Here is a 5,653-nt window from a genome sequence, read left to right as displayed (position 1 = left end):
CCAACTTGAATGTTTTTAGCAAGAGTTTAAATCACAAGCTGCCGAGAGGAACGGGAAGCTGCAAGTGGGCAATTGTGCCAGGCCTCCGATGCACTAAGCTGTGGCCTTTTGGGCTAATTCTCTCTGGCACAGGTAGGTAAGTTTTGGCCCATCCTCGTTACCCATTTTGGAGCCCTACAGCGTTGGAATTTGTAGAAAATTCAACTTTCACAACGTTTTTTGGGGAAGCCGTAGAAACAACTTTTCCTGTAAATTCCCTTGAGCGCTTCGACATGGAACCTAACACACGGACACATGCCACAAGGTACTCTAGGGCGTTGAATCTGAGCTGCCGCCTCTATTACGCAATAGAGGAGCCTCGCCTAAGGGTGCTACAGTTTCGGACACTGGAGGGGGGTATTATGGAAAACCCATCATATAAAAGGGTATGTGTGACATTTTAAGGGAATGTGACAGTGTTTTGGTCGCCAATGTGCAATTTGGGTTTTGAGCTTGTGTCATGGGGAATTTAAACCCTAATTTATATCAGTAGAAACGAAAATATTCATCATACACCAAAGCAGGTTTGGGTAGAAACTTGGTGAACAGATCATGTCCACATACGAGAATGTTCTCGTATGTCTCTGGTCTGTAGATTTAGAATCTATTAATTGAAGAGAGAGAAAATTTATTCTAAATCCACGGACTAGGGTCGTTCTCATACGTTCATATACATGAACCTAGGGGTGTCAATTCCTAAACCGAACCGGTAAAACCGGCCGGACCGAACCGATAACAACCCGGACCGAACCGAACCGAAGCCTTATTGGTTCGGTTCGGTTTCAAGTATTGTAACCCCAAAACCAAACCGAACCGCACCGAAAACCGGATGAACCCGAAACCAAACCGAAATCGGCTCAAAACCCGGACCGAAACCGAAACCAAACCGGTAAGAAACCGAAACACTCCAAAATTCATTAAAAAAATTAAAATTTGAATAGTTTTATATACATTTGTATGAAAAATCGAATTCAAACTAGACCAAAAATCAAAACCAACCCGGTTACAAATCGATTTAAGAAATCGAAGTTCAACAATTCATCATTTGGTTGTTTCCTAATGGCTTCATACCGGTTTAAAAAACCGATCCAAACCGAAATGAACCTAATAAATCCAAACCGGTACCAACCCGAACCCAAACCGCACCGAAACCGACACCGGACCGAAACCGATAAATCCTTATTGGGTCGGTTTCGGTCTCTTCCAAACTCACACCGAAACCGGTGGAACCGGACCGAAACCGCACCGACCCGGACCGTTGACACCCCTACATGAACCTGATCCGCTCTTAGAAACTTGATCATGCTAGCAAATTGGGTTGGATACTTGTTAAGGTGTCTATGCCCAAGCCCATCCCATAAAAGCTTAGTATCATCTCCCCATTCTGAAAAACTAGGAATAGGACGTCTGACATATCTGGTCGTTATAGACAACATTTCATGTTAGAATCCCATATTAGTTTCTTACCACCCTATATATATATATATATATATATTTTTTTTTAATTATAAATATAAATCCCATATTTTCACACCTTCTGATAATGCTATATTAAGTCACTTCCAAATTATTTCAGAAATAATTTTTTATTTCAAAAATAACTTTTGAGAATAAGACAATGGGCAATTTGCTTGTGTGTATATGCTAATTATATTTAGACTTTGAGAGTGTGACACTTGCACCCAAACTTAGGAGGAGGTGAAATGACCACCTCACCTCCAATGAAAGACAGAAATTTTGTCCCGTTCATGCTTCCCCATGCTTTCCCATTGGCCCTATTGATGCTTTCTCCCCATACCTTCCCACCCCATTTTTTTTTATTTTATTTAATCACAAGTGTACGCTAGTAGCAGGGTTTTTATTTTTCTCCACATTTTGTAAGACTTTAGGTTCAAGATACTATGGTAGTGAAAAGGAGAAGTGATTTACTGATTTACAATGTGAAACACCTAGTTGCAACAGCAAGGAAGTCCCATGATCTGCAAGCTAAATGTAAGCAAATGCCATGCAGGTTCCTTCTTATCGTGGAAGTGGAAGTCCACTGTGGGCTTTCCATGAAATTTCTCGACCTCTTATAAAAGAGAGATAAGAGATATGAAGAATCTCTTTTACATGGCTTTGTTTAGAGAAGTCTTCTCAAATAGTCCATAATTTTTTTAATCATGATGATGGCTGATAGTGATAAGTTAGACCATTGGCTATTTTAGAACACTCATTGGGTTGTCTATAAATCCTATTGCATCATTTTTCTTTGATTTTATCATCTTTATACCAATCATATGGTCTATCATCTATTTAAATTTAAATCCAATTAACATATTACGTAGCAGACTTTTTGTATTATTTAGAAGCCATGCCATGTAGGAAACATGTTCCCTTTCGTTTTTCATTAAAAAAAAAAAAAAAAAAAACGGTTACAATAGACTTATTTATGAATTTCTTGTTAGAACTCCCTATGGGTTTGAGATTGAAACCCTATGGAGGAAACCACACAGGAAAAACAAGAACACAAATCTAATAAAATTATAGAGGATCGATTTGTACCTTTCACCTAGTATGCTGAAGATGATTGATGTTGGTCACTCCCACTTTCGCTTTATTGGCTTGGCTATGGATCTTCTACAACCCCTTAAACCTCATTGATCGGTTTTCTCACTTTAGTGGTAAAGTGGGGAAGAGTGAATAATGGTTGTAGGGACCCAAAACCTAGTATTTATAATACTGTCCTGCACTCAAAACCCTAAACCACAATGGGTTGAGCCAGCATATCCCTAAGCTTGAGAGTGGACCGAACCGGTTCATGCAATTTGACTCTCACCCATTTAATCAACCCGAATAATTAATTTAGCCCATAAATCCAACAATCTCCCACTTGGGCTACATTAATTATAAGGATGTCTTTTAAATTGGTGTGGCCATAGAATCTTATTACATTAACCGCTCTTACTGTGATTCAGTTGAAAAACCACTCACATCGAATAACAGCAGAAGATACACCTCAATATACGGCATACAACTTTCTGTTATTACAAACATAAGTAAGTTTCTTAACACGAATCTATGTGGGATACCATCATAGAAATATTGACATATCCTCAAATTACACTGTTGTCATTCTATATAGGTCCTTAACTGAGATATTAACCTTCACTGTGGCAAATCGCCTTTGATCTGTGGTTAATATCTAACTGTGGCCTTCCGCCTATAAACTGTGGCAAATATTGCCTATGAACTGTGACAAATACTGTCTTAAAATGTGGCAAACATTACCTTTTGAACTGTGGCAAAATATTACCTATAACCAAGACAATTACTGCCTATAAAAACATTCTTAAATGAAATCATAAACCAACTATTTCAATAAATAACTGTGCATAATGTAAATGCTAAAACTTAACCATTATTCATCAAACTGTGCCCCAAAACATACGGGCTAAGGTTCAAAACATAAACAAATACTAAACAAAATCAAAGCTCCCACTAATCAAGCATTTCAAATAACTGTATGTAAAGAAATCCTAACTACTTGATAGAACCAAATTTTACTTGCTCTCAATTGCTGATGATCAGTCTACCTCACCCTTTATTAGTATCATTCTGCTTATCAACCCCAGAATTCTTCCTTTTCTCTAACCATTTCTTGAAAATAAAACAGTCCTTCTTCACATGTCCTTTCTTATGGCACCAGAAACACTCTACGTTGTTGGTATTCTCTTCATCCTGAGCCTTTTGAGATGTGTCAAGTTCTTGAGAACTATTAGTCCTGTTATATGGCTTGACGCTTCCTCTGTTGAAAAACTTTTTGTTCCTTCTGCTTGGTCCACCAGAAGATCCCTTGTGGAAAGTTGCATGTGCACTCTCAAACCTAGTTTGTTTCAATTTTTCTTCCTCTTGAGTGCAAATGGAAATGAGTTCATTTAGGCTCCAATCATCTTTCAGTGCAATGTAGGTAGATTGGATAACCTTATACTGACTAGGGAGGGTATTCAGTGCAATATGTACAATATATTCTTCATCGATCTGTATTCCAAGATCCTTAAGTTTACCAGCATCAGTAGCTACACCCAAAATGTATTCTCTAACACTCCCACATCCATCATACCTTGTATTCATTAGCCTGGTCATCAATGTGGTTTTCTCAGCTTTCTTGTTGTGTTGAAATCTACCTTTAATAGCATCCAGGAATTCTTTTGCAGTGTCTTTGATCTCTATATTCCCACGTATAATTTCAGGAACTGCCTTTTTTAAAACCAGTATGCACTTTCTGTTTGCTTCAGTCCATTTCTTAAACTTGGTCCTTTCAGCACTTCTGCTCGAGTCTGTGAGAGGCTCAGGTTTAGGCTCCCTAAGTGCCAAGTCTAAGTCAAGAAGACCTAAATGCAATTCTAATTCCTCCACCCACTTTTGATAGTTGTTACCAGTGAGTATTGGGATGGAAGATACATAACTTGAGGGAACTGCCATCTTACTACAGCAGTAACAACAACACAATACATGGCAAATATCAAAATATAAACCATAATATAAAAGCATGTAATACCATCAATATATTTTAAATAAGAGTTACAACTAAAAATGTATCCCTATCCTTTGGGACAGGAATTAGCTGATGCTCTTATATTATTCTTTCAACTGTGAAAACAACACTAACTTTGGAATTCAATCACCTTTGGGCAAAAGAACTCCAAATTCAATGTCCCTTTCTGAAATGTGGATGATTATCCTCAAACCTTGATGACATAACCTTTGGGAAAGTATCACCTTTACTGTTGGAGAAGATACAATAGAACTGAATGTACCACTTTGGTGGGTTTCACTCAGTTCTATCATATCTTTCCCATTGGAGATGTATATCTTTATGTTCAAAACATACATATAAATGTCACTAGGACAACAATAACCATACAAGAGTCACAATCGCAACTACATTCCTATCCTTTGGGCTAAGAATGCACTGGTCCTCTTGTAAATTTGTATTTACTGTGAAAAGGACAATAACTTTTGAAATCCCCTCACCTTTGGGCTTAGGAACCTCTAGGTTACTGTCATTTTCTTAACTTTGGTGACATCACCTTTGGGCAAATGTCACCTACATTGTTTCCCTGTGGAAAATCATGAAATAATAAGATGTACCACTTTGGTGGATTCCACCTCATCATTTCATGGTTTCCTAAAGCAAAATTACTTTGCAACTAAGAATGAGCGGAAGCTTACACCATTTTCCATATTAATATATCTCAATTTAAAAAAAAAACTTCTCAATTTCATGGTAACCAATAACATATATATTTTTCAAAGCATTGATTTATGCCATTTTGTTTCAATGATTGAAACTAAATACAACATAAAATTTCAAATAAACATGTCATATTAAAAAATTAGATCATTAAATGTGGCTCGAAACAAGAAATCCAACGCAAAAAACAGATTTCAATTTGGCCTTAAAACGAACCTTTAAATGAAATTTAAAGTAGTTTAAATAAAAACGCCCTTTTTGTTTCAATGATTGAAACTAAATACAACATAAAATTTCAAATAAATATGTCATATTAAAAATTAGATCATTAAATGTGGCCCGAAACAAGAAATCCAACGCAAAAAACAGATTTCAATT

Source organism: Macadamia integrifolia, chromosome 3, assembly GCF_013358625.1.
Source record: "Macadamia integrifolia cultivar HAES 741 chromosome 3, SCU_Mint_v3, whole genome shotgun sequence".
Taxonomy (NCBI): domain Eukaryota; kingdom Viridiplantae; phylum Streptophyta; class Magnoliopsida; order Proteales; family Proteaceae; genus Macadamia; species Macadamia integrifolia.
Note: the sequence above shows the minus strand (reverse complement) of the source record.